At 31.9% G+C, this 9,931-nt stretch overlaps 2 long non-coding RNA genes across 2 annotated transcripts; one reads left to right on the forward strand and one right to left on the reverse strand.

Annotated features, from left to right (window-relative positions):
- Positions 1-337: 337 nt before the first annotated feature.
- Positions 338-1,450, reverse strand: LOC118680054 (uncharacterized). Its single transcript, XR_004975558.2, has 2 exons — positions 1,056-1,450; positions 338-517 (listed from the first exon to the last, which is right to left on the reverse strand). It is a non-coding gene; the product is annotated as an uncharacterized lncRNA (long non-coding RNA).
- LOC138857859 (uncharacterized) lies at positions 517-3,491 on the forward strand. The gene is made up of 2 exons (XR_011397069.1): positions 517-604; positions 3,136-3,491. It is a non-coding gene; the product is annotated as an uncharacterized lncRNA (long non-coding RNA).
- Positions 3,492-9,931: the final 6,440 nt, after the last annotated feature.

Here is a 9,931-nt window from a genome sequence, read left to right on the forward strand (position 1 = left end):
TGAATTGCTTTTAAACCCGTTTCCTATGTATAGATTAAAACGCTAACGTATTGATTTGTATCCTAGAAGCATCTATCTCTTATTATATGCCTTTTTGTTTTCAGTTCGTTTCGTTGAAATTATGGTAGGATATATACCACTAGCATTAGTGAGAATCTATTTTCTGGGCGTCTAACAATTTTATTCACCATCCTGTGTTGTATTTTAACAACTCTTCTAATGAACCTTCGACAAATAGAGGCTTTTTGTTTCATGCACTTAACATTTATTTATCAATTGTACATATTGTATATATTCATATACTATATATAAGTAGAACATAAAACAAACTCATAAATATTAAATATAATTTTTATATTTGACAAATTATAAATAAGCTTTCATAGCGCTCGATATATACTTAAAGAATTCTCTCACAACATTCTCGTTCTCTTTATGTTCCACAATGCCAATAAACTGCATGGCCACGAACAGCATTAACAGGACGACAAATGTACAAACCAACCACAGGCAAAATCTGGAAAAGTTCGGTTAGTTACACAGGCCGGATATTGTTTATATAACATTTCCAAGACAATCGTTACAAAACGTATAAAACATATTGGTAAACTTTTAATTATATAAAAAAAAATATTTTAGGTACCAAAAGTGATATTTATAGCCATTATTTAATCCATAGAGTCAATCAATAGAGTTAATAGAGATATATATTATCTAAGCATTAACCATTAAGGACTACCGTACAATCATACAACTTAAACAAATTTCGGCTTAAGAACGACAAAATACTGAAATTGGTTGGATCCATTCAAATCCACCAACAATTGTACTAGTCTATGTAGAAAGTTCTCATGATGTCTGAGAATCGAACGCTTTTTTAAACGGTAATCTTTATGCTTTGGTTTGTTTGAGCATATGTACTCTTTATGCTTTGGTTTGTTTGAGCATATGTAATCTCAATTCAATCAATAAATCCGCCGTAAATATCATTTTAGCTCACTTATATAGACTGTATCTAAATGCTTAGCGTCAAAACAGTTTTTAGATATTCTTACTTGCACATTCCGTGCTTGGTTTAATTTCTTGGTATCTATATTTCTTTATCACTATTCGCTTTATATTAAAATAGACATTGTTTTTTCGGCAGGCAAAAAATATAAAATATTTCAGTTAACATATTTTCGAAACATATTGCAATGCTCCCAGTAAGTTAAAAAATTATTTCCGAAAAACTCTATTTGTACATATTTATTGCGTAATATCAATAAAATGATTTTAAACGTACTCTGTGTTCTGACTTTACGCTTAATACGTCTTGATTAAAATTTAAGCATTACTTTGTAGAAAATTAGAAAAAATTTCTATAAAATACAATATGTTGTGGTAAATGAGCAGTGACTCGGAGCGTAATCTCATTTTGCTCATCTAGTTCTTTGACTAACAATATATGTATTCGCAAACATTATATGCTTTTCATTCTACTGGATCTTAGCTTCAAAACAATTGTAATCCTTTTTCCGAACAACTCACCAGAGTCTGTATCTTTTCAACCTCACCTCACCTCACCTAATGCCTCTCTTGAAATGAGAACTTCTCATCTAGTAAAGAGATATTTTTGCATATAAACTTATCTATAAAAGATGCGATCAAAGTTCGTATAAAAATTTAACGTCGATATTAACTTTATTCGCGAGGACAAGATATCGAAATTTTAAGTTTTATATGTGATGTTATGAAATACTCAACAAAATCCTTTTAATAGTATTGCTAGAAAAAGCCTTTAAAACTTACCAGGGCAGCATTTACCCTCTCCTTAATCATTCATTTTTGAATCAGAGTCAGCAATAACAACAACAATATGAGAACTGTACGAAATATGCTGAGACAGATAGTTAAGGCACATTGGCAGCAGCTGGAAGAAATATAGTTAGCAATAACATATTTAAGCAATCACTTGATGATGCATATGAATATCAGAGATGTTTTTGAAATCCATTTCAACAAAAACTATAAAATAAAAATATAAAAGAGTGATGTTGAGAAAGTCGTATAAAAACGGCTACCACAAGGCTCTGGTGTACAATACAATAAAGATCCAAACAATTTTCGAACACTGGGTGTACGGAGTTACAGACGGTGACATAGAGAACCTGGGTTTAGCTGGAGTGTATTTATATTACAATATATGTTCTTAATAAAGAGAAACGTTTTGGGTCTAGCGAGCCCAAAATTAATTGTATTTTTCGTACGCCTTAATGGCAGATGAATATTCTATAAGAAAACCCTGAGATGGAAGATATTTAAAACACCATCTCTATAACTGATCGAAATATAGACGAAGCACAAATCTATCGTAATGTCAAATGGAATAGAGTATGAGTATCCTCTACACTCATTTGTAGTTTCGCCAACTTTTGAAAATAGTTATTTACCAGCGCACAACCATTACTGAACCCTTGAGACGTTCACATAATACGCCATACATTTTTATTGCTCTTTGTTAAAATGAGTTTTATTATACGTTTAAATAACTCTTTTGATCTCAATAGTTTTTAGATATCAGCGACTAAATGTTTCAATTACAATGTGCCTTATGTATATTACACGAATGAAAAATATTTCATTAGCTTTTCAGATTTGCCTGTAAACTTCATGGTTAACTTTACGAAAAAAGTGAGGCACATGTTTCGAAAAATTACATTTCGAAAATTATATTTTACATTATTATGAATTAACCCTAAGTTGTTTCATCTAACAGCGTGTCAGAAATTAGAATAGCGGAGCACAAGAAATTAGATGAGAAAACTTCATCTACACAAATTCAAATGAAATCAAAACGCAAATCAAAAATGAACCAGCAATTGCATACTTAAAAAACTCTGTATAAACTTAGGCGCTCAAACGTTGTGTGATTTTTTCACTCGTCTTATGACAACAATATTTAATTCGCAGACGATTTATAAAATTCATGTTTGAAAACTATTAAACTTCTTCTTGAAAATCTTAATTTATTATATAGAATACAATAACCAATGCGTTTAACTCCAATAGCTTTAAATCTTTATATTTATATTCTAATAAACATATTAATTGAATTATAACGCAATTTTAATAACTGTAATTATTCTATCTTAGAAATAACATTCGCATATCAACCTGTGAAAGGCCTCAAAATAAAGCTCATCAATTCTTGCATAACCGAGTTTTCTTTATCGGCATCTGGACTTTTGTGAAAAACAAAAGCTCCAAAGCAAATTGTTAAGAAAATTATTAAGGCGATGATCACAATGCAGGCGGTGGCACAAAACACGTTGTATCTGCAGCCGCTGAAAGAGAACGTGCAAAAAGTGTACTCATTATTGGAGAAACACTTTGAAAGTATTATATATATATTTTAAGCAATATAAAGAATCAAGACTTTGTCCTTACCAACACATATTCTTCTGTTTGTTTTTGCCTTGTTGTTTGTATTAAAGAGTTTTAGCAAATTATTCGTGTTTCTATTTGAAAATATTTTATTATTTTTACTCTAATGACGTTTTTCGGCTCAACGTTTTTTTTTGTTTTGCTCGATGTTCTAAATTAATTTTATCCAAGTTGATACTTCTTATAACTTTTGGGCATTATTAAATACTTACTTTTAAAATAATTGTCTAAAATTATTTTGTAGCGAGTAGTAACGAAAAAATTATCAAGCTTGCCAGGCTGGTACTTCGTTACTCGGTAAATCGATAGTCCCTTAATTTTATAAAATCAAAATTCACGTAAAAAACTACCGAATAATAACTAACGAATTAACAATGCTGGTCTGAATACCCCTGTTGATATATTACACAGGTTCCAGTCAAAAATCCTTAGAGTTATGACGGGTTCACCATGATACATGCGTAATCAAAATATTCACAAATATCTTGACATTCCTATGGTAAAGAAATAACTAGAGGCGAAACTAGAGGACAGCAGTAAGAACTATGAACTTAAACTGCGTAATTATCCAAATCCTTTAGCTAACCTTATTACAAAACCCGCTTGAAAAAGGAAGATCTACCAGCCTTCTAAAGAGCAGCGTATCACCAAGCAGGCTCAACTAGAACTTTGAGCTTTTCTAGCTTTTATTAGATTTAAGATTTTATTATCTATTGTTAGGCTTGGAACAAGCAGATTCAATAAATAAAGATATATTAACAAAAAAAAATATTGTTTACTTAGATAAGCTTTAGGCTGTATATTGGCACATACAGTTTTGCTTAGCATAATCAATTGATATTTATCTGCACGAAGTTAAATAAAGGAAAGTAATAATTTAGTTAAGCACTATTTCTAATTACTATTAGTATAATATGGCATACATATGTATATATATAAGCTACATACATTCATTTTTCTACAGATAACCTATGCACTAGAATTTTGAGTTAAGTCGTAGATATTGCAAAGGCAATATTATGGCCAAAACATTATCAACACTATAAACAAAATATTTATAGCATGTTGTAAATTAACTCATACATATTTGCTCACAGCAAGGTTTTAATTAAATTAACAGCGGTGTACTCGTAATTGCATAATTTTTGTATAAATTCGCAACTACAATAAAAAACAGTGAATTCTATTGTATAAATATTTAAAATTATTTATTTAATTTATTAAACTTAAAAAATATACAGTTTTAACAACAATAACACTGGTTTATACTAAAGTTATTCCATAAGCCAAAAATTGGTCTTAAACCGAATTTAATTCAATTTTAGTTATTTTGGTAAGAAGTCCCGAAACGTTTCATTCGCAACTGATATAAGCTGCTGCACCACTTTTTCTTGTTGACCACTATGCTTGTGGTAATATACTGTAAAGTACACGATCAGTCCGATTATGACAGCAAATATTATGATGGAACAGAATATGCCGAGTAACATATTCAGCGCACATTCGCAGCAACTACAAAGAGAAAGAGTAAAAATTAATTATGTTATAATAAAGAGCTTAAATTAGTATATGCTCAGTATACATTTTTTTTAAATAATAAAAGCAACATGCAAAGTGTTTTATACACTATGGTGGTTCCCGAAATACGCTATCCTACAAAGCAACAATGAAACAAGTAAAAACGTCAACTTCGTTTGCACCGAAACTATTATACTCTTCACAAATACAAAAGATTTCTTACAAGAACTTGATTTTGCTCGGTCAGTTTGTATGGCAATTACCATATATGCTATAGTAACTCAGGCTAAACAATTTTATCGGAGACTGCACCATTGACTCACACAATAACCTGAATAACTGAGGGACTAGTGCGAGTATATATAGACAGACGGAAACGGACATGGCTAAATCGACTTAGCTCGTCACGCTGATCATTTATATACATATATATGGTACTTTTAAGCGTCTCCAACGTTTCCTGTTGGGTGTTACAAACAACTTGGCATACTTAATATACCCTGTTCAGGGTATAAAAAAGAAATTCCATAAGAGAGATTAGAGACATAACCTCTACCAGCTCGACTGATCTGCGTTGACATTCTCCTCACAAAATGGAGCCAACTCTACCGGTATAACGACATTTCCATAAGCATAGAACTTAAGAACTACATTGGCTTAGTTATAACATAAAAATGGATATAAACTTTCCAGACTAGGATAAATTCTTCTACTGCTGACACGGCTAATAGTAAAAACCCCCAAAGAGAAAGATTTGTCGCATATGACTCCAACTTCTGAAATGAAAAAAGTCTCAAACGATATCTCTAACACGCGACACTAAAATGTATTCGGATTTATATTCAGCAAAGGACTATAGCCTCAGCAACTTTACACAAAACTTCTTGGAGAACGTTACATATTTACCTGCACACAACCTTTGCTGTACCCTTAAGACATGCACATAACACGCCACACGTTTTTATTGCTCTTTGTTAAAACGAGTTTTATTACACGTTTAAATAAATCTTTTGATCTCAATAGTTTTTAGATATCAGCGGCTAAATGTTCCAATTACAATTATAAAGAAAAATATTTCATTAGTCTTTCAGATTTGCCTGTAAACTTCATGGTTAACTTTACGAAAAAAGTGAGGCACATGTTTCGAAACATTACATTTCGAAATTTATATTTTACATTATTATGAATTAACCCTTAGTTAAACAATCTAGGCGTGTCAGACAGCTAATTATCGCGGAATATGCCAATACACTTCTTGTTTGCCTTGGTGACATTTTTATGTACCGTTATTGTACAAGCTGTAAGCGATTTACGTTTGTGGTGTGCTTCGGCTGCCACCACTGGTAGCTAGTTTGCAACTGAATGCAATTGTCCGCTAAATTATTGAAAAGTGGTGCCAACTATTTTCGCTTCGGAGTGAGTGAGTATGAATTTGGATGTTTTCTTTTGTTCTTGCTTCGATTTGTTAATGAAAGAGTTGCATTTGGCATGCGTTTGTACATTGCATGTGTCTAAAATTCTGCTGAGTTGGTCGAAGGTGTTCTATATCGAAAGCCCGATTGTTGGGTTGACAGCGAAACGGCGCTGCTTTAACTAAGAGTGGCGTTAGCTCAGTTGATTGACTTTGTTTTTTTTTTTGTTTTTGGTGGAGGGAGTAAGACAATGAAGTTGTACTTTACACAACAACTTTAGATTTTTATAACTACTGCTTGAGCAACACTTTGCAATTCGAGAATATTGGTAAACATATTTCGTTTGATGTAGAACAATGTGTTTTTTGTTAAATTTCTTTCTTTTCCAAGTAGATATTAAATTATATGAAAACGGGTTTCTAACTGAAAAGAACGAAAAATTGGCAACCGACATACGGCAGTGTGAAGCTTACCGTCCCCTCAAAGTTTCAAGCCAGGAGAAAATTCCGATAGAATTGCAAAAGCAGTGAAAACATGAAGACGAACACCTTATGAAAGATAATAGAAGAGGTCTCCCATATACTCGTCATTAGGAAGTGCGCATAGATTATAAGATTAGCGCTGAAAAAAGTGGAATCAGGCAGCGGGCCTGTTTTATATGCCGCTGATATAGACAGCTGAACAGCCACATTATAATTCCATCTTCTTTGCATATACTTGTACCAGAAATAATAGCAGTAACCTTAAAAACCTTAAAAACCTTAAAATAAACCATCGACTTATATTGGACTCTTTAGTTAAAAAAAAATCTTAGTGGAAGATTGACATTGCCTATCGATATCGATTGTTCTCAAACACCTCAGGTATAGCTACGAAAAAACGGAGTTTCCAGTATAGAGAACAAGCCTGTATGGCAAGAACAAAGGCTTAAAAGGCTGTCTAATCATCAAAGTTGGGACACAATCTCGGAGAACTATGTCTGTTCACCAAATTTTGTATAGGAAAAGCGAAACGAATACAATTGGCGCAAAACTCTCCTAAATAACTTCTCAAAAGTCTATAATTGCAGAGAAAGTGAAAAACTCATAGCACTTCCTTTCATAAATATTACGGCCAAACAGACTACCGCTACATCTGGTTTTATGCGAATTGATTTGGATTTCATGCGACCAAAAACCATATTGAGCAATATTGTCGCCAAAACGATTTTAAAACGTTTTGTAATAATGTCACTGGGTCAAGAAGTTTAACTCTTGAGCAAGTAAAGACTGCGAAGTTGGAACCTCCTACTTAACATATATATGTTATCAGATTATGAACAACATCCTCATATATACTTATCTTCAGTCTGCACTAATTATGTAATATGAAATGCAGTAATAATTTTTATAATTTTATGCAAGTCGAGTACATCTGGGATCTCTCTTGCATATATTTCTTATGTATATGTAAATTAAATATTTATCTATACATTGCTAATTACCTACTTCATCCGTTATTTACACTTTACAATGCATTCGCTATCTAACAAATGATAACTTTTATATTGCTTAAACAGTTTGAGTGAGCGACTCTGTGGTTTTCACGTGCTCAGCGATTATAAAGTGCTTGTTAAGCGGTGTATATTTCAACAAAATATTTTCAAAAGTTTCTGCTATAACTAACCAATATTACGAGATTCATTTGGTAGGCACATAATATAATGGATGACAGTTAATAAATTTGACAATCAAATGACAGCTAGTATTGCAAGTTTTAGCTAGCTTAAAATGCATGCAAATGGTGGGACTTGTACAAGTATAACCTTTAGAAATATTATTATTAGTATTACTGTAAAAATATATAAACATTTTATTATAATTTTATATGTGAGTTCGCCGATTCGAAGATTATTAGAATACCCTGATATGGAAGTTGAATACGATAACGAAGTAATTTTTGGTGGATATATGAGTGGCTGCTGTCGAATATTTTTATTCAAAAGTAGTACATATTTACCGTTATGCCTAGAAATGTAGATCATATACTGATCATATACCCATTATCTATTATACTTCTGAAATTTTTTTTATTAAAATACCGAACAAGTAACTTACTTCAGACTCGAATTCAATTAAGTTCAATACATTAAAAACCGTCGAGAAAACCAATGGGATTGGTGTTTTTCAAACCCACAATAAATTTTAAACAATTGCCTCGACCTAGCTTTTAATTACTGTCACAACAACGCACCGTAGAGGTTTTATAATAAAAGAGCGAGATAGAGAGTTTATCGTTTACGCTTAACACTCAACGCTAGCAGTTCCATTAGTACTTTGGAGAAGGCATCAAAAATATCAAATTCAAACATTCTGGGTCTTAGCACCACGACTTAGAAAAACTGTCTATTTGTTCTTAAAGACTGGGGTTGAGCTAAACGAGAGCCCTATTAAGGTGCTGAACAAGATGCAGATAGTTTTTTAATTTTGGCAACGCCTTTTTCCGAGCTTAATGTGTATTCACAAGTAATTCTAACTGATATTAACTTAAAATGTTATACAGATTTCAAATTTTTGTGCTTATAAATTTCGTTTACCAATTATTAGTTCTTTTTCAGAACTTGTTATATCTAATCATTTACATATTACTCTCTTTAGTGTTATATACTTAAAAAAAACACTTACCAACAAAACAGTTTCGCTGGACATTTTAGACATTCCAATAAACAGCACATTTTGAATGTTTGTGTTTAAAAATAATGCAAAATAATTCTACAAATTAGTACACAAATTCTTTTATTTAAATATTATTAAAGCCTAGTGTAATCCTCTCGTGCACTTTAATTAGTTATTTATGTAAATTGTGTTTTCCTTTCCGTAAGTGCGTGAAACACGTTATTTCGTTAGCAAACACAAATCGCAACTGTCGTGACATTCGAGTGTTATTAGCTATTTTTCCCAATACAAAAACCTAAACCGTGCGTGGTACATACATAGATAGGCGACCGCAAATGTATGAATTTTCGGGAAAAACGTGCATTTAATAATAATTGTCCTTATCGCTAGTCGTGTTTAACATGACTCAATGTTTGTCGTACTTGAAATGATACAGCATCTAAGGATTAAGCATTCAACAAGTTGGACGTCACACATTATGTTATCAGTGTCAATATCGTAATGAAACGTATTTATGTGTTGATAAAAATAGGTATTCGTTACCGATATATTTACCTATGAAGGACGATAGTTATATTTTTTTATCACTATTGATTGGCTGCGATTTTTTGTTTAGTTCAATGATTAACCTGTGTAGTTGTAATTTTCAAAAACACACACTTCAAGTTCAAGGGATTCACCAGAAAATCAACAAATTTTATGACTATGTATGTTCGGTGGACAAGGTAAACTTACCCGCTACCGTAATCTTTTTTTTTTAATGTAGGTTAAACAATTTTTTTCGTTTTCCTATAGCTTATATAGGAATATTAAAAATTCAGCTTTCATAATTAACGGTAATTACTATAATTTTCCCATAGAATCTTTTTCCTTGGCAATCTTAACGCGTCAACGCGGAGGCAACTTTTTTCCGAGGGACTG

This window comes from Bactrocera oleae, chromosome 6 (assembly GCF_042242935.1).
Source record: "Bactrocera oleae isolate idBacOlea1 chromosome 6, idBacOlea1, whole genome shotgun sequence".
NCBI lineage: Eukaryota > Metazoa > Arthropoda > Insecta > Diptera > Tephritidae > Bactrocera > Bactrocera oleae.